The sequence below is a fragment of the Desmodus rotundus genome, chromosome 3 (genome assembly GCF_022682495.2).
Source record: "Desmodus rotundus isolate HL8 chromosome 3, HLdesRot8A.1, whole genome shotgun sequence".
Classification (NCBI taxonomy): Eukaryota; Metazoa; Chordata; class Mammalia; order Chiroptera; family Phyllostomidae; genus Desmodus; species Desmodus rotundus.
In genome coordinates this window covers 33566523-33586891 of record NC_071389.1, presented here as the reverse complement: position 1 = coordinate 33586891, position 20369 = coordinate 33566523, and the positions used below count along the sequence as shown (strand labels likewise).

The 20369-nt window shown below is 45.7% G+C and overlaps 1 pseudogene; it reads right to left on the bottom strand.

Annotated features, from left to right (window-relative positions):
* Window positions 1–470: 470 nt before the first annotated feature.
* On the bottom strand, window positions 471–830 carry LOC112314503 (small ribosomal subunit protein eS26-like; annotated as a pseudogene).
* Between the last annotated feature and the right edge of the window lie 19539 nt (window positions 831–20369).

Genomic DNA, 20369 nt, shown 5'->3' with positions numbered 1-20369 from the left:
TCCTCTGTAAAAGGCAGCTGCCTATTCATAGGGCTGTGATGAGGAATAAATGAGATACGTCCCATACATACTGTGGACCAGGGTCTGGCCCTGGGGAGCACCCAGTTCAGTGAGCGGTGCTCTTGCATGCGTGTTGGTGTTGGGGTTAGGATGGCGTGCGGGGATTCCAGTCTGCATGGAGATGCACTGACCTTCTGGGAAAAGACCACCAACGAATCTTGAGCTTCAGGAACCAATATTAAGGACTGAACCAAAGAAAGGGGACCAAGACTGTCCCTGGCCCCTGGGAAGAGTGTCCCTGAGAGGCAGGAGGCGGGCTCGACCACCGGTGTTCAGTGGAGGGAAGCGCTTTTGTGTTGCTGTTGTTCAGGACCAGGGTCTGGCTGACTGAGCCGCTCGGCAGGGCGAGCACTTTTTAAAAAAAGTATAATATCCACTTTATTTTTTTCCAGAGAATGTTTCTTCAGTTTTTAAGGACTTTCCACGGGGTTTGGTGGGGATCGTGGGGCAGCACCCACAGGACTAAATCGCTGTGGGGCTGTTAGGTCCTTCCGGCTTCACAAGAATGATTCCTGACCGCCTTGCTGTGAGTGGCACAAGTCACGCAGTCACGTGTCAACAGTCCCATGCACAGCTTGGGAAGCACGTAGGTGTGGAAGACACACACTTTGGAAATGTCCCTGATGGCTGTGGCCTCTCCTATGTTTCGAATGACACCTTCTCAATGGCCTTGTCCTTGGGCTCACATCAGGTGCAGCTGGTGCAGCAAATAGGCTGCACGTGCCGTGGCCTTTTTTAGCATGATGGTGGTTCCTTCTTTCCTCAGTCATCTTGGAAGCAAGGACCTGAGAGAGGTGAGGGAAGCACTTCTGAGCAGGGACCCTGAAATGTCCTCCAGCCTAGCCCTCCAGCAAACACGCGTCCCAGGTTCCTGAAGAGGAGAGCTCAGGCGCCAGTGGAACCCATAAACAAGAACTGGGGCAATCTGGGGCCCAGGCAGTTTACACCTAAAGAAGCTGAGGTCGAGAGAGGGTTCATTTCCTCTCTGAGGCCACCCAGCCATCAACTGTCCAAGCTGGGGTTGGAAGAGCAGTCTCCAGGTCTTTCTCTTTGTCTGGTCCAGAGCCCACATGGGCGAGGGCAGCAGCTACAGAGGTGGAGTGTTTGAGTGGCCGCTTAGCTGGCAGTGTTGGTGCGGGCAGCTGGAAAGCTCTGGATACCACCGGACAGAAATCATAAGCCTCCCCAGGGACCAAGAGAAGGAGGCTGGGGTCTCATGGCATCATTGTTCCTCTTCCCCCAATGGCCTTCCCCTCCAGCTGGCTGGCTGGGAAGTCAGCAACATCACAGGTGACGCCTGCTCTCTGTAGATTAGCGCTTGTTTGCAAGGGCCGCCACATATGCTGCACATTGGCTCTATGTAAATAACAAAATAGAAGGGCAGGCTGTGTCACCATGCAATTGTGCCATCCCTGTGCAATTCCTCTGTCCCTTGGAGCGGAAGGCTTCCGGATGAAAGATGTTTAGATACGAAGGAGTCTACCTGAGTTGCCATCCAAATAGCAAACACCTTTGCGACTGCATATTATCTTTCCCATGTCAGGTGGGTGGGCCGGGGGGAGATGGCAGGCCGGGCAGAGGTGGGCTTTACATGCTGTTATTGTTAGAACACAGGAGTTGGGGGAAGGCCTTAGAGATCTGAGGGAGGTTTTTCAGGTTGGATATGATCTCCAAGAATAGAAAGAGCCTGAGACAGAAGGCTAAAATATTTGTCACCTTTTTAACCTGAGTATTACAGGGATGAAATTTATATCTGTCTTGTTGTCAACCGTACAGCCGCCTCCAGTTACGGAGCTGCTGTGATGTGTAGCAGACACTTCTCTTGTTCACGGAAGTCCTCCCTGGAGTCTCACTGAATCCCTGGCCAGCAAGTCTGTGGTCATTCGCTCAAACACCTGTGTGTTAGAGGTGGCCTAAGTGTCAGAGAGCTTTGAATAAATGGGAGTTCTTTCCTTGTGGCTGCTGCAGAGTCAGAAGGTGCGGTCAGCTGATCTCTGATTCAGGGTGAGCTCACAAAAAACCTTGGGATAGGAACGTGTCCTGAGACAGGGAAAGAAGGTCAGGAGGAAGCCCAGTGAACAGAGGGAGGGGGCATGACCTACAGGATGGCTCCCCCTCACGTGGCTGGAGGCAGCCTGCAGAGAGAAAGGCACTTGCTTTCACCTGAGACACACTGGGCTGTGGCCTCAGATCTGCCACTGAGGCTGCGAAACCACCCACCTCTCTGAGCTTCAGCTTTCTTATCGGGGAGCGAATAACAGTCCCTGCCTTATAGGGACCACGTGAAATAAGGAGAGGAAAGTTCCGGCAACCAATGGATGCTCCATAAATGCTGGGTTTTATTCCCTCTGGTGACAGCTGGGTTTAATCTAGCTTTGATTTGCTGTGTTTCTGTGTTTTCTTTCCCGGTGTGTGTCTTAGAAGCCAGGCTGAGCAAAAGAAAGGCACTCCAGGGGTGAGGCTAGTGAGTCCGCTTTCTACCGAACGTCTGACATTTTTGAGGTTTGGAAAGTCTGAGGTGCGGACTTTCTCTGGACATAACTAATTCTTCAGCTATAGATTAAAAGGGCTCGGTCCTTGGTCCTTGGTCCTCAGCGGGCCCTCTGTAACTACCTGTGGTGGAAGGTTGGCTGTCCTGCAGCTTCATGTTCGAGCTCCATGCAGGGAACAGGTATTGACCACCCACCCTTGGATGTGGCTGAGCACATACTGAAACACTTGGACTTGGAGTGCCCTTCGGTTTCCTCAAGTAAAGGTTCTGCCCGACATGCCAGGGGTACACTGAGCTGGGAGGGGCCGATGGTCTAGGAGCTGGGAAAGCTTCACAGAGGAGGTCACATTTGAACTGGGTCTTGAAGGTACACAGGAGTTCTCCAAAAGGAGAAAGACAAGAGTGCCCCAGGGGAGCCGCACAGGTAAAACCCAAGGGCATACAAGGTGAGCTGGGGTCTCAACCCAAGTGAAACCTGGGAGTGTTGAGACAGCAGCTCTGCACCCAGCAGGGGGCAGCCACTGCTTCCCGTAGACAGGGTCCAGCCGCAGGGAAAGCTGCTTGGCACGATTATGTTAATTAGCACTGACTGCGCACTCCTGTGTGTGCCTGTGGCTAGAGGGGCTTTCACATATTCACTCCTTTAATCTCCATCAAGCGTAGCAGGTGGCTACTATTTACCCCCACTGCAGAGATGAGGAAACTGATGCCCACAGAGGCTAAAGAACTTACTGAAGGTCCGTAGCTAACGGTGACAAGCGCCTCTCATCCCTTCCTCCTGTTGAATTCAGTGTACTGTCATTTGGTGTCTCCCATGGCAGAAGTGTGCTGCCCACAGGCTTATTATATGATAAAGTCAGAATGAGCCACTATGCTGAAAATCATTGTTCAGCTGGGGATGGGAAGGGGAGGACAGAGGAAATTGCATGCCATGACAAGACAGAAAATTAGAGGTGGCTAAAATTAAGTGATATTACTCACACACCACGGACCTACTCCCACACCTGTTTTTCATCCCATTTCCTTCCTTTTTTCTCTGTTCCACCCCACCCCCCGGCCTTGTTCAGTAGGGCTGGTTGCAGGTTGCTGGTGATAAGAAACCAAATTACAGTGTCTAGAGTGAGATCCCTGCTGGCGCTGATCTGAGGACAGCACCAGCCCCCGGTGCAGAAGCCCCTTTAATTTCCGCCTTTCTCCTTTGTCGTTCTCTTCTGAGGCTTGACTTTAAATTAAAAATTTCCCCTCACTTGTTGAAGGCACTGGGGATCGGGAAGTTTGTCAGTAGGGATGGCGGGTGGGGTGGCTGTGGGATGGAGGGAGAGAGAAGGAGGAGAGAGCGGGAAGGGGAGGGAGGAGAGGGGGAGGGACCTGAGGGGAAGTCAGGAGAGAGACGGATGGAATGGTGGGGGCCAGAGAGGGAATGGGAGGCTGGGGAAGGGGAGGAAGAATAAATAGGAAGGAAGGAAGGGAGAGTGGAGGGGGAGGGTGATGTTAGGTGGTGCTCTGGAGACCCTCTTCCCCCTGCCTTTCTGCCTACCTCCGAGGTCCAGAAGGTGGGAATTTCCTTCTGGTCCACAGACCTCAGGGACCGTGTTGAAGTGAACTGAATGGGCATGTTCTCTGGAAGGGGCTGGGTAGCTGCCAGTGAGTGTGTGTGACGCTCACTCTCAGACTCTGGAGGAGGGATGGCCCCAGGGTGGGGTGGGGGTGCTGGGCTGTAGACTCCAGTAGACCTGTCTTCAAATCCCAGCTTTTGCCACTTAGCAGCTGTGTGACCTGGGGAAGTTACCAAACCTCTCTGGGCCTCAGCTTTCTTCCTTTCTCGCTATTGACTATGAACTACTTGAGTGACTCTGGACATATCATGCCACTTCTTCAAACCTCATTTTCTTGATCTGTAAAATGAGAGGCCAGTGTGAGGATGAAAGGACACAAGGAATACTTTAGAAACTGTATTAAGAACTCAACTGACGGGAGCAGTCGTTGAGGGACTGGTTGTGTTGCTCTCACCTGAGTGCTGGGGTCATAGAGCCACAGGCTGGCCTGAGTCTGCATGACTGTGTCTATGAAAACCTTAGGATTTGAAGAGCAGGGAATTACTCTGTGGCAAGGGAGGCTTCGGGGGTGCTGTCATGTTCTGTATTGTGATCTGGGAGCTGGTAACACAGGTGGTGAGCTCTGTAAAAATTCATCAAGCTATACATTTATGATTAGTGAACTTTCTGTATGTATTTTAAACAGTAATAAAAAGTTACTTAAAGATATTTGTGTGCTGATTGAATTTTATTTGTTTGTTTGTTTGTTTGTTTATTTGTTTATTTATTTTTACCGAGAGGAAGGGAAGGAGAAAGAGAGGGAAACATCAATGTGTGGTTGCCTCTTGTGCACCCCCTACTGGGGACCTGGCCCACAACCCAGGCATGTGCCCTGACTGGGAATCAAACTGGTGACCCTTTGGTTCACAGTCCAGCGATCAATCCACCGAGCCACACCAGTCAGGGCTGAATTTTTAATGATATCAAAAATTGTTAAAATTTTAAGGTAGGTTAAATTTATTTGTTTCTTTTTAAATATATTTTATTGATTATGCTATTACAGTTGTTCCATTTTTTTCTCCTTTTTAATCCCCTCTGCCCTGCACTCCTCCTCCCACCAGCATTCCACCCCCCCCTTTGTTCGTGTCCATGGGTCATACATATAAGTTCTTTGGCTTCACATTTCCTATACTATTCTTAACCTCCCCCTATTCTGTACCTACCATTTATGCTTCTTATTCCCTGTACCTTTTCTCCCATTCTCCCCCCGCCCCCCTCTGCTGATAGCACTCCATGTGATCTCCATTTCTGCTCCTGTTCTTGTTGTTTGCTTACTTTGTTTTTGTTTTTGTTTTTAGGTTCAGTTGTTCATAGTGATAAGTTTGTTGTCATTTTACTGTTCATAGTTTTTGATCTTCTATTTCTTAGATAAGTCCCTTTAACATTTCATATAATACGGGCTTGGTGATGATGAACTCCTTTAACTTTACCTTATCTGGGAAGCACTTTATCTGCCTTCCATTCTAAATGATAGCTCTGCAGGAGAACTTCCCCAATCTGGCAAAGGAAATAGACTTCCAGGAAGTCCAGGAAGCTCAGAGAGTCCCAAAGAAGTAGAACCCAAGGAAGCATACACCAAGGCCCATCATAATTACATTACCCAAGATTAAAGATAAGGAGAGAATCTTAAAAGCAACAAGAGAAAAGGAGACAGTTACCTACAAAGGAGTTCCCATAAGACTCTCAGCTGATTTCTCAAAAGAGACCTTACAGGCAAGAAGGGGCTGGAAAGAAGTATTCAAAGTCATGAAAGGCAAGGACCTACATCCAAGATTACTGTATCCAGCAAAGTTTATTTTTTAAAAAGAGGAAAAAACCTTATATTTTGAAGATAGACATTGAAATGTTTACAGATGAAATGAATGGAATCTGATTATAAAAATACACCCCGGCATTGGGGAGAGGGTGAAAAACATAGCTGATTCAAGACTGGCTGCTGGTGGATAACTGATGAAGCTGGAAGATAGGGACATGCAGTTTCAATACACTCCCTAGTTTTGTATAAATCTTCACAATAAAAATGCTTTAAAAATATTAAGAGGTTTGTATACACCATGATCAAGTGGGAGTTATCTCAGATATACAAGGCTGGTTTGACATTTGAAGATCAGTTAATGTAATCCATCACATCAATGGACCAAAGAAGAAGATCACATGATCATATTAATAGATGCAGAAAAAGCATTTGACAAAATCCAGTACCCATTCATGATAGAAACTCTCAGTAAACTAGGAATAGAGGGAAACTTCCTCAACTTGTTAAAGAACAAAAAACCTACAGCTAATATCATACTTACTGGTGAGAAACTCACTTTCCACTAAGACCAGGAACAAGGCAAGGATGTCCACTCTTACCTCTGCTTTTCAACATCATAGCAGAAGTACTAGCTAATGCAATAAGTCAAGAAAAGGAAATAAAAGACATACAGACTTGGAAGGAAGACATAAAACAGTTTTCATTTGCAGATAACATAATCTTCTAGGTAGAAAATTCATATTGAGTGCCAGCCTGCAAACCAAAGGGTTGCTGGTTTGATTCCTAGTCAGGGCACATGCCTGGGTTGTGGGCCAGGTCCCCAGGAGGGGGTGCACAAGAGGCAACCACACATTGATCTTTCTCTCCCTCTCTTTCTCCTTCCCTTCCCCCTCTCTAAAAAAAAATTAATAAAATCTTTAAAAAATAAGAAAATTTAAAAGAATCAACAAAAAACCTCCTGGAGCCTTCTAAGTGATATAGCAAGGTTACAAGATACAAAGTAATATGCAAAAACCCATCACTTTCCTACATCAGCGATTAACAAGTGGAATTTGGACTAAACCATATTACCACTTACATTAGCAATTGGCACAATGATATACTTAGGTATAAACCTAACAAAATATGTGAAAGGTCTATATGAGAAAAACTATAAAACTCTAATGAAAGAAGCCAAAGAACGAAGTAAAGGGAGAAAACTAAATAAATATAAATATCCATATTTATGGATTGGAAGACTCTATATTGTCAGTTCTTCCTAACTTGATCTATAAATAAAATGCAATCCCTATAAAAATCTCAGCTACTTATTTTGTGGATATCGACAAACTGATTCTAAAGTTTATATGGAGGCAAAAGGCCCAGAATAGCCGACACAATATTGAAGAAGAAGAACAAAGTTAGAGGAATTACACTACCCAAATTCCAAGATAACATAAAGCTACAGTAAGTAAGATAGTGTGACATTGATGAAAGAATAGACAAATAGATCAATAAAACAGACCAGAGAGCCCAGAAATAGACCCACTTAAATATAGTCGATTGTCTTTGACAAAGGAGCAAAGGCAATGCAATGGAGAAAACATACTCTCTTTAACAAATGGTGCTGGAGTAATTGGACATCCATATCCAAAGAAATAAATCTAGACACAGATCTTATACCTTTCAAAAAAAAAAGTAACTCAAAATGGATAATAGACCTAAATGTTAAATACAAAGCTGTAAAACTCCTAGAAGAAAACAGAGGGGAAAATCCAGATGACCTTGAGTATGGTAATGACTTTACATACAGCACTAAATGCAGGCTCTGTGAAGGAAACAATTGATAACCTGGACTTTGTTTGAATGAACAGCTTCTGCTCTGTGAAAGACACGGTCAAGAGAATGAGGAAACAAGCCACAGACAGGGAAATATTTGCGAAAGACACATTTGATGAAGGATTGTTACCCAAGTTATACAAAGGACATTCAAAATTCAACAATAAGAAAATGATCGATCCAATTTAAAAATGGATAAAAGACCTGAACAAACACATTACCAAGGAAGATATGTAGATACCAAAGAAGCATATGGACAAAACTAAGCATCACGTATTATCAGAGAATGGCGAGTCAAAACAACCACGAGATATCTCTATCACCTGTGCGAATGGCCCAAATTTAGAACACGGACAACACCAAAGGCTGTTGAGGACGTGGGTCTCATTCATTGCTGGTGTGAATGCAAAATGGCACAGCCACTTTAAGACAGTTTGGCGGTTTCTTACACAACTAACCATACTCCTAAAATACAACACAGACATTGTATTCTGGTATTTCTCCAAAGGAGTTGAAAACTTATGCCCACACAAAAACCTGCAACAGATGTTTACAGCAGCTTTATCCATAACTGCCCAAACTCAGAAGCAACCAGGTGTCCTTCAGTAGGTGAATAGATAGACTGTAGTATATGCAGGCAGTGGAATATTACTCAGCACTGAAAGAGAGCTGAAAAGCCATAAAAAACATAGGAGAAGCTTAAATGCATATTACTAAGTTAAAGAAGCCTGCCTGAAAAGGCAACATAGGGCATAATTCCAACTCTGTGACATTCTGGAAAAGGCAAAACTATGGAGACAATAAAAGGATCAGTGGTTGCTAGGGTTCGTGGAGGACAGAGAATGTTTAGGGCAGGAAAACTGTTTTATGCACTACTGTAATGGTGGATAAATATCATTACACATTTGTCAAAAACCACAGGATGTGTAACACCAGGAGTGAATTCTAATGTAAACGATGGATTTTGGGTGATAATGATGTGTCAGTGCAGGGTCTTGGCTGTAGCAGATGCCCCACTCTGGGGCGGGATGTTGACAGTAAAGGAGGTTCTGTGTGTATGGGGCAGGAATCTACGGCAACTCTGGGCTTTACGATCAGTTCTGATTGAACCTAAAAGTGTTTGGAAAATTAACATCTATTTTAAAACATATTGAGAGGTTTGACCTCACATCCACCTTGGTTCAAGGCTAGGCTTTGCCACTGACTTGTAGGTAGCTCTGGGCAAATTTTATAAACTTTCCGAGACTCAGTTTTCCCCACCATAAAATGAAGATAATGCCTATCTCCTAGACTTGTTGTGATCATTAAAAAAGAAAATATATGCCCCACTTTCAACAATGGATGCGTCATCACACAGAAAGTCAGTAAGGAAACGTTGGCCTTAAAGTGAATGTTGGACCAAATTGATTTAACAGACACACACAGTGCGTTTCATCCAATAGCAGCAGACAACACGTTCTTCTCAAGTGCATATGGAATATTCTCAGGATAGATCCTTTGTTGGGCCACAAATAAAAGCCTTAATAAATTTAAGAAGACTGAAATTAAATATGCTTGATATTTTCTGACCACAGTGGCATGAAAGTAAAAATCAATTACAAAAGGAAATTGGAAAGTTCACAAGTATGTGGAGATTAAACAACGTGTTCCTGAATAACCAATGGGTCCAAGAATATATCAAAGGGAAAAGTTTTAAAAAAGCTTGAGCCCTGGCTGGTGTGGCTCGGTGGACTGAGTGCCAGACTGGGAACCAAAGTGTTGTCAGTTCGATTCCCGGTCAGGCACATGCCCGGGTTGTGGGCCAGGTCCCCAGTTGGGTGCACTTGAGAGGCAACTACACATTGATGTTTCTTTCCCTCTCATTCTCCCTCCCTTCCTCTCTCTAAAAATAAATAAATACAATCTTTAAAAAAAAAAAGCTTGAGACAAATGAAAATGGAAACACAACATACTAAACTTAGGGGATGCAGCAAAAGCAGTTCTAACAGGGCAGTTTACAGCAATAAATGCCTACATCAAGAAGAAAGAAAGATCTCAAAGAAACAACTTAACTTTATATATCATGAAACTGGAAAAAAAGAGAACAAGCTCAGTCCAAAGTTAGCAGAAGGAAGAAAATAATAAAAAGTGGAGTAGAAATAAGTGAAACAGAGAACAGGAAAACAATAGAAAAGAATAACCAAACTAAGAGTTGTTTTTTTAAAAAAATAAACAAAATAGACAAACCATTAGCTAAACTAAAGGAAAAAAGAGAGAGTACCCAAATCAACAACTATAAATGAAAAAGGAGACGTTATAACTGAAACCACAAAAATACAAAATATTGTAAGAGGCTACTGTGAAAAACTATATACCAACAAACTCAACGACCTAGACAAAATGAAAAAGTTCTTAGAAACATACAACCTACCAAGACTACATCTGGAAAAAAAGAAAATTTGAACAGACCAATTACTAATAAGGAGATTGAATCAGTAAGCAGAAATCTTCCAACAAAGAAAAGCCCAGGACCAGATCTGGCTTCACTGGTGAATTTTACCAAACATTTAGAGAAGAATTAATGCCAACCTTTCTCAAACTCTTCCAAAAAGTCAAAGAGTAGGGAACACTCCCAAACTCATTTTACAAGACTGGCATTACCCTGATACCAAAGCCAGAAAAGGAAAGTACAGGCCAATATTCCTGTTGAATATGCATGCAAAGTTCTCAATAATGTAATAGCAAACTGAATTCAGCACACAGTAAGAGGATCATTTGCCATGATCAAATGTGATTTATCCCTGGGATGCAAGGATGGTTCAACAAATGCAAATCAATCAATGTGATACGTCCCATTAATAGGATAAAAGATGGAAAGCATGTAGCTATTTCAATAGACACAGAAAAAGCATTTGAGAAAATGTGACATTCATTCATGGTAAAAACTATTACCAAATTAACTATGGAACAAATGTACTTCAACATAATAAAGGCCATATATGACAAGCCCACAGCTAACATCATATTCAATGGTGAAAAGTTAAAAACTTTTCCTCTAAGATCAAGAAAACATGAAAAGGAACAAGAAAAACATGCCCACTCTCACCACTGCTATTCAATATAGCATGGGAAGTCCTAGCCACAGCAATCAGAGAAGAAAAAGAAATAAAAGGCATCCATCCACAACAGGATATTATTCAGCCTTAAAAAGGAAGTCCTACCATTTGTGACAACTGGCAGGTTGATGAAACTGTTAAGATGTGACAACTGGCAGGATGGCTTGGAGGGTATTCTGCTAAGTGAAATAAGCAAGACGGAGAAAGACAAATACTGCATGGTATCACTTATATGTGGAATCTAAAAAAAAGTTGAAGTTGAAGAAACAGGGTAGAATGGTGACTGTCAGGCCCTGGGGTGAAGGAAATAGGTAGAGGGTGGTAAATAGGTACAAACTTTTATTTAGAAGATGAATAAGGTCTGAGGATCTAGTGTATAATGTGGTGACTATAGTTGATAACACTTTATTGTACAACTGAAATTTTCTGAGAGAGTGGGACTTAAGTATTCTCACTCCTCAAAAGGTAAATATGTGAGGTGAGGGATGCTAATTAACTACATGGGGGAGGAATCTTTTCACAATGTAGGCATATATCAAATCATTATGTTGTACACTTTAAATATATTAAAATTGTATTTGTCAATTATACTTTAATAAAGCTGAAAATTTTAATTTTAATTTATTTTTTAAAAGATTTTATTTTTTTATTTTTAGAGAGGGGAAAGGAGGGAGAGAGGGGGGGAAAGAAACATCAGTGCGTGGTTGCCTCTTGCACGCTCCCTACTGGGGACCTGGCCTGCAACCTAGGCATGCTCCCTGACTGGGAATCAAACCCGCAACCCTTTGGTTTGCAGGCTGGCACTCAATCTACTGAGCCACACCAGCCAGGGCAAAAAAAATTGTTTTTAAATAAAAAGACAATATATGTGAGGTACCTAGAACCATTCTGGGCTCAAAAACATTACTTAGGAGAGGCATATGGTATAGTGGTAGAAAGCTTAAGCTCTGCTGCCAGACTTCCTGTCTGGATCGGTTCTGGCTTTGCCACGTGTGACTAGTATAACCTTGGGCAGTGTCTCCTGCAGGCACTGATCCTCTCTAGATGCCTCTCTGGTTTAACCTGAGACGCTACAGAGAGGCGACGTCAGCCTTAGGACCTGCAAGACAGCACCCACCCACTATCATGCCCCAGACTGGGCTGCCATGAAGGGAGGAAGGGCCTCTACTCTACTCTTCATATCCCTGGAGGCCTGGCTCGAAGACAGAGGCCAGAGAAGCGAGATGAGGAGGGGAAGAAAAACTAACATTTGAGACCTATTGTGTTTCATATTCATTCACTTATTCAACAGGAATTTAATTGAGCACCTATCATGTCGGGGCACTGTGGTGGCAAGTAAGACACAGGAGGGCCCTCAGGAGCTTACATATCATGGGGAAGACAGACAACAGGCCAACTGCAGATAACACAGGGTAGCTTCAGAGTGTGGTTTCTCCCTGGAGATGAGTGGCATGCTGAGGAGGAGGGGACTAGACACCTCCTGTAGGTTGGGTGGTCAGGAAAGGCATCGCTGAGAAGGTGATATCTGAGCTCTGAAGGGGATGAGGAGAAGCCAGCCATGTGAAGGTCTGGGGCCTAGGTCTTGGTTATTTCATGTAATCTCACAATAGCCCCAAATATCACTATTCCTCTTTAAGAGATAACGAAACTGAGGCTGCAACCCCTTGGGGGAAATGGTAGAGACAAATTGAGCCCAGGTCATTAGACACAAATGCCCTTTGGGTAGTGTTTTTGTGAAAATAAATAAATGTAAAATGCCAGCAATTTTATCTGATAGAAGTAAAAGAGTAAAAGGCTTGTGAATGATGCAGCCTTAAAAATAATTCTCCCCTTAGGGGGGTCCTCAAGGCAGATTTCCCCCCTTCCACATCTTGGCGTGGGCCAGCTTCTCAGCCTGGAAGATCTTTTGGCTTCTCTGTGCTCATCCATCTCCTCCCATCTCTCAGGGCCCAGCTCCAGCCTCACTCCTCAGGAAACCTCCCCGGAGGACTCCAGGCCCCCCACATCCAGCGAATGCCTTCCAGAGAGGCAAAGAGTTTTATCCAGGGTCACCCAGCTGTGAAGGAGTGTCACAACCAGGAGGCTGGGCTCAAATCCAGTCCTTGTGCCGCCTCCTCTCTCCTTTGTGGGCACCACCCCTGCCCTGGCCTCGTTCACCCCAAGCTCCAAGGGCCATGGAGTCTTGTCTCCTGCAGGCTGTGGTTCCTGCACCATGTCCTCCGCCCCCCACTGGTCAAATTTTCTTCTGGGAGGAAAGAGCTTTTTTTTTCCTTGTAGAGATGACTCTATTGTCGTAATTGTCGTGGCCATAGATTACTCCTGACACCTAATTATTGTGCATCATCGTGCCATCAGATCATGATTGAAGGTGTCACTGCCCCAAATTTCTGCTCAGAAAATACGTGTTCTTTTTGTTTTCCTCCTCTGCATATGTCTGGGAGAAAAGAGAGGCAAATTTATTCCAACTTTTCAGAGGAACTTTAAAGCACAGAAACAGAGGAGTTTTAGAGGTGGGTGGTTTAAAAAATACCCTGCAGAGGCAGGAAGTCCCGATCTGGCTGATTTTGTGTGGCCTGGGGTGAAAACAAAGACCTTCATGAAGACATGGGCTCCTAACCTGCATTCTCTGCCTTGGTTGTCCTGGCAAAAACCCCTCCTCCACCCTTTTTCCCACCCTGCCCCCTGCCCCATCCCTCATTTCCCATTGGGCCTCTCTGAGGAAGCACTGGAATGAGGTGGAAAAGGTTCCCATTCTAATGGCACCCAGCCTGGGGTTCAAATCTCCCCTCTGCAACTCACCAGCCCTGTGACCTTGGGCAAGTTATGCCACCTCTGGAGTTTTGGTTCCATCACACGTAAAATGAGGGAAAGCAAACCCTGCCTCTACCTCACACGGCTGCTACGAGGATTAAGAATAAATCACCATACAGGTAAAGCACCTACTAAGAGGCCTGGCTGAAAAGAGGGCCTCAACAAACCTCTGCTCCTTTTCCTTCTCTTGGAAAGGTCTCCTGCCTGTTCTCCTGCCTGTTCTCCATGAGACGGCCCTGAAGTCCTAGAACCACTTCCTACCCCAGGGATTTTCAACCCTTTTCATCTCACGGCTCCCATAAACTAATTACTAAAAGTCTGCGGCACACCAATAAATATACTTTTTGCCGATCTGACAAAAAAGGTATAATTTTGATTCATTCACACTAAATGGCTATTGTTCTGTTGGCTGTTGTCATTTTTTTGTTTGACAGTCTAAGGGGAGAAGAGATCAGTGCCCCTGACTAAATAGTCAGGTATTGCATGTTCTAAAAATTCTTGTGGCGCACTGGTTGGAAATCGATAGCTTCCCCGTCATTCTTACATTCTTGAAATGTAAGAGAAGAACATTTCCCTTCTCTTACGAGTTCAGGCTGCAATCAGGAGCCAGTAGGAAAGCAATCTGATTAAACTGGTTGGCACTGAGGGAGAGCAGAGGTATCCACTTAGCCCTCTGAGTGGCAGGAATGAGGACGTTTTGAAAGAGCAATCTTATTTATCTGTGGGAGGAACCAGAAGTCGGCCTGTCCCACCACGTTCCCTGCACTCAAGCTCTCTGCCAGTGGCTTTCCAGCCTCTTGCCCACCTCTGATGGGGCTGAGTTGTCTGCCTCCTGAAGTTCACCTTTCGTGTGCTCCTCCTTGAGGCTTCATGAGGGGCCCCAGTTCTCACGCAATTTTTCCTCTGAGTTATGGGACTGCTTTTCCCAACCAAGATAACTTGTCTTGTGAATCTGAGCCCACCTGCAGGTGATTCCCAGCCTTAGACTGGGGCACTGAAGACTTACAGGTGGGGGTGAAGAGGATAGCTGCCAGTGGGGGAGGCACCTTTCCCCTGGTTATCACCTCTGCCAGGCAAATACCCCTCCCCTCACGCGCAACCCAGAAGCTGCCTTGTCTGAGTGCCTTCCTCAGCCCTGGCTGGAGGTATTTGTTTCCTACTCTGGGACTGTCCTGCCTCTTTTCAACACTTTTCTCAGTTGGCACAGGGTCAGTGGCTGTGTATGGGTCTGGGCCACCCTCTAGCCTGGGGTTCTGACCCTTAGAGCGTCCTGCGCATGCTTCAGGCTTGGTCACTGTGGGTCCCTGCAGGCCCAAAGCTTCACCAGGGCGGTGGCTGGGTCAGCCTGCTCACTGCCATATCCGAGGCTCCTAGGACAGACCTGACACACAACAGGTGCTCAGTGACCAATCACAGTGACATTGACCTAGGCCTTTCCCTTGTCAGGCTCTGTTCTGAGCACTTTACTTATATCATCTCATAAAATCCTCACAAACATCTTAAAATATGGGCTCTGTTAGCATCCCGGTATAGTATGGCGGTTGAGAGCAGATTGCCCGGATTTTTGTCTTGGACCCACCACTTATTTCCTGTGTGCTTTGGTTAAATTAGTTAACCTTTCTGCGCCTCATTGTTAAATGGGGATAAGAACTATCTACTTCCTAACAGGGTGGCTATATGGTTAAACGAGTTCACATACAATACCTATACAGTAGGTATTATCCCCACTTTGTGTGGCAAAAATGAAGACTGAGTTTTGGTAACTTGCTCAAGGTCACACAGCTGAGAAGGGACAAACGTATGACCCAAGCAAGGCTCTTCACCCCACCACGCTGCTCTTAGTGAAGACAAATTGGAAGACGTGGCCGCCTGTTGCAGGTACAGGTGGAGGTCTCTCCTTATTTGAAACCTGCAGCTGAGACAGATGTTTAGGCCTCTTCTGCGGCGCGTCTCAGCCTGTTTTCTCAGTATGATCGCATCGCGAGGTGGATATCTGCGGGCGGATAGCTGAGGGTACCACCGGATCTCATCATTTCAAAGCGGCGCCGGCTGTGGTGCTGGTGGTGGTGGTGGGTGGGGTGGGGATCCAGCGCGGCGACTCTTTCTTCGGCCAGCAGGGGTCAGCCTCTGCCGCCGTTGACGCCTTAGGTGAGCCGTTTGCGAAGTGCCGAGCACTGCTCGCGACTCGGTGCGGAAGGACCCTTGGAGGTCAGCGCTTCTTCTGCACTGATTCCCCGGGGTTGGGGAGAAGTCCTGCCCAAGGTCACCCAGAGGTCCGTGCGGACGGGGCAGGATCCCAACCTGCTCCCCAGCATTGTCCCTGGCTCTTCCCTAAAGCCCAAGATGCCAGTTCGAGGGGCTCTGGACTCCAGGAGGTTTAGGCTCCTTGGAAGTTTCCACAGAAGGTCTGGGTCCCAAACCAAGGACGTCTCGTGTGACCTTGGGCAGGTCGTCACCCGATCTAGCCCCAGGGTCTGTCCGAGGGGGATGCACCAGCGGCTGACGCATCCAGCGATTCTAGAGAGGGTTCCTCTGTTGTTACAGCGTCCCCGGGCCTTAGGAGGTTCAGAGTCGGACCAGCCCCGGTCGGATCCAGCTCTTAAAAACCCTTTTCCAGTCACACGGCCCAGGGCTGGCTGGCTGGCTGGTTGGGAGCAGAGCGTCTGGAGGCCGGCAGGGGGCGCTGCCGCATCGCTTGCGGCTTCCCCGCGTGTCCTTCCAAGGACAGTGTGGAAGCGACCCGCGGCGCAGGGGCAGTGTCTGGTTGAGCCTGGCTGCACCCACAGGACTGTTGGGGAGAGGATTTCGGAGACGCCGTCTGGGGTGGCCGGGGTGGAACGAGCCGTCAGATTTCCAGAGCTTGGGGTGGGGTTGGGGGTGAGAGTAGGGGCCACGGAGGACCAAGCAGGCCTTGCTGTGTGACCTTGAGAGGTCACTGCCCCTGTTCTGAGCCTCAGTTTTCTGTCTCTGCAAGTGAGTTTATTGAAGAAGCCAATGAGATATTGCATGTGAAAATGCTTTAGGAAAATCTGAGTCCCAAGGCTGATTGCAAATCCAAAGGCTTTTATTGAAAAATAGCCATACCCTGCTCACCCAATCCATCTTTACAGTTCCGCATCCTGGTTGCAACCATTTTAGCTATTCTTACCTGTGTTTCTGATGTTTACCTACATATTTTGAAGTAATGTGCTTATACAGCTATTTCTTAATTTATCAACTTCAGACATTATCTATTGTCTTCCTGTTGGAATAAATAAGGATTAGCTGTTTTCCAACCCCATCCGTCTGCCCAGTATATATCTGGAGCACTATTTTTAGGTAACTCAGTGATCAGCATTTCTATTAAGAAAACGTTGCTCTTCATTTCACCGAAAGCTCCATCAGAACTGCCCGCCCCTGACCCCTGACCCCAGAGAAGCTTTGCCACATCCGGTATTCCATCCTGGGCTCCCTTTCCCGGGGTGTTTCCTTCCAGACTGCATGGCCCAGTGGTCTGCAGGGATTTTCTCCCTGTGCCCCTGATTCTCGGTCCTTTGTCTCTACTGGTTTACTCCCTTCTTTTGGAAAACTGTAAGAAATTGGGCAGGGGTGGGAAATTTTTGTAGATGTCGACCTAATCTATATTTTGCCTTTGTACTTGATCGATAATTCAGCTAAGCACAGAATTCTGTACTGGAAAGTATTCTCCTTCAGGTCAGCCACGCTCTGCCCCACTGCCTTTTGCACCTAGCATTACTGTTCACAAACATTGTGTCTTCTGGTTCCTTTTCGGATGTAATTTCTCTCTCTCTCGTTCTGGATTTTTGAAAAGAATTTTCTCTTATCATTGGAATTCTGGAATTTCACAATACATGTGACATATTGGTGTGTTTGTTATTCATTGTGCTTGGCCCTGGGTGGCCCTTTTTAATCTAGATTCTAGCATCTTTCAGTCCAGTGAAAATTTATTTTTTTCTTTAATAATCTCCTTCTCTCTGTTTCCTCACCGGAACTACTATGAGTTGGATCCTGGATCTCCAGGACTGATCTTCCAGGTCTCTCTGCTCTTTTCTCATATTTTCCTTGTCCTTGTCCACTAGATTATTTCCTTGAATTAATGTCCCAATCCTTCTGTTGGATTTTTTTATCTCAGCTATCATATTTTTAATTTCCAGGAGTTCTTATTAAACCTGTCACCCCCGCCCCCGCTCCCGCCATAACATCGATACAGCCTCTTTATCTCTCCGAGAATAAGAGAGAGATTCTGCTCCTATTCCCTGACCTGTCTCTCTCTCCTCCAGTTTCCCCACGTTGGTTGGTTTATTGTGGTCTCTCTCTGGCTCTTTGTCACCCCTCATGTTGCAGAGGAGTGTTCTGCAATGTTTTGTTCATGTTCTTTAATGTTTTGTGGTTCTAGGCTTTTGTCCATAGTTAAGGATAAGGGTCCAAGAAGCTGACCAATATTGGATGTCCTGTGAAGGCAGATGGGCCAGTTCCCCTTAGGTGGACTAGGGAGGGCCTGATCTTTTGGTTGGGGGGCACGTAAATATCAACAAGAGGAATTCTTTTTTTCTGGGATTGCTTTGTTTCTTCAGTAAGGCAGGATGGATGTGGTTAAGAGCATGGATTCTGCAGCCAGACTACCTGGGTTCAAATCTCAGCTCTGCCACGTACTAGCTGTATGATCTTGGAAAAATCACTTAATTTCTCTGAGCCTCAGTTTCCTATCTGTAAATTAGACCTAATAAAAATACTACCCCATGGGCTGTTGAGTTTCTATACATAAAGTTTTTAGCTTGGCACGTAGTGATAGGTCTGGGGGTCCCTCCCTATGTAGCCACATTCTTTCCCAAGTAGGAAAAGAGGGCTGTGGGGTCTGACTGCTCCCCTAGGCAGACTCACAGTTAATCTCCTGTTTTCAGGTCTTTCCAGCCTCTGAATCTCATCTCCTACCTCCCAGCTCCCTTCCTGACTCTGCGAGGCGGTTGGCTTTCTTCTCACTGTTACACCTGCAGGTTTTGTCTCAGTAGAAACTAGGTTAAGTTTAGTTAATCAAAGAATTGTTTCAAGCAAGAAATCATTAAAAAATGAAACACATAGTGTAAGCATTTCATTTTAACCTAAAACATACAAATACCTATTTCTTTTTCTTTGCGTATGGGTCTGTTAACTAGAATTCTGTAAGGTCTTACTTGCACAAACCTCAGTGCACGAAGCATTGTCTACCATTTCCTGGTTTGGCTTCCTTATAGTGCAGTTAGAACTTATATGAACTTATGGAACAATCTGAATGTAGGTTCCTTCTAGATTTATGTAATTTCCTCCCAATCTGTTACAATCGCTTATCTGTAACTCATCTGAACACTTAAAAAAAAATCACAATCTGCCTTCGCTGAGTCAAGACACTCGTCTTAGTTTCATAAAACAACTCCCCTTTCACAGTCGTATTTTATTGGTTTACTAATATTAAATTGAATCCCATGATTACTAAAGCAAGTATAACGGGCACAAACAGGTTTGGGAATAAGCAATTATTTCTGGGAGAGGGGACGGATTAACTGGAGGAGATGTGTGAATGGACATTCCAAAGGGCATCCTACCGTACAAGGGTCTTCAGCCCATAAAGATTGTAGAGAGAATGGCCAGTGTGGCATTTCTGAGAGTGCTCATTTGTTGGTGGTGGAGCAGGAGCACTTAGGTTGTGTTGTGGCTTTTCCTACTCTGCAAGATAAGTACTGTTCACTCCTCCATCCCCTTTCAATCTTAGAGAAGTTTGTTGAACTCTCTCATCCACTAAGACTCCTCTTCCTTTCTTCCTGTTCTCTGGGTTTGTATCTTCTCTTTTCCCTACGGTCATTTTAGGGAGGGGGCGCTGTAGAGAGGGGGATAAGATAAGCACTAAAGTTCTAGCTGCCATTTTTATCCAGACAATTCTCTCCTGTTGGTCTCCCACCATCCAGTAAGCAGCAGAGGCTGCTATTATCTCCACACAAGTCACACAGCTGTAAGTGACAGAAGCCAGTTTCAAACGCAGATCTATCAGAGGCTGTAGTGGATTCTGTGGTGGTTTGCTTAGATCCCCTCTCCAGGGTCGACACATTCTCCCCCAGCTGCTGGGAATATTGGTACTGGTGGCATGCTGGAAATGGCCCTTTGCTTGGGAGCTGCCTTACCCTAGCAATAGGCTTCATCGTGGGGGATCATGGTGGCCAATGACTGACTTAAAAGGGGCCCAGTCCTCTTCTCTCAAATTGGTGCAATTCTGAGGGGCTTCTAAGCTTCAAAGCTCTTTGTTGGATCAGCTGAGACATCAGTTGCAATTCCTTGTGAGTCAGCTCAGGTTGCAAAGGGCTTCCAGTAGGTTACTGGCTTAAAATGCTGCTTATCTATTGCCTTCCTGGGCCTGGCTCTGTCAGCTGAGGGCCCGGAGCCCTGAGCTCTGCTGGTGGCTCTACCATGAATGAGCTCTGTGCTTGGTGGGCTACTGCAGCTCTCTGAGCCTCAGTTTCCCCCAGTCAGGTGAGGTGAAGGCATTTACTCCGAGAAGTCCTCCTGGCCCCCTGCCAAAGTCTCCTCCCTTTTCTGATGGATTCTAAGGTCCCCAGTGCTGTATCACATTTGAGTCACTGTGGGACTTGGAGAACTGCTTGTCAGATGGGGAGACGGCTTACAGACAGGAAACACAGAGCAGACACAAACAACTGCTTTCCTGGGGAGGAAGCGCAAAGGTTGGGGCTCTCCACAGCAGGTTGGGCCTTGCTTGT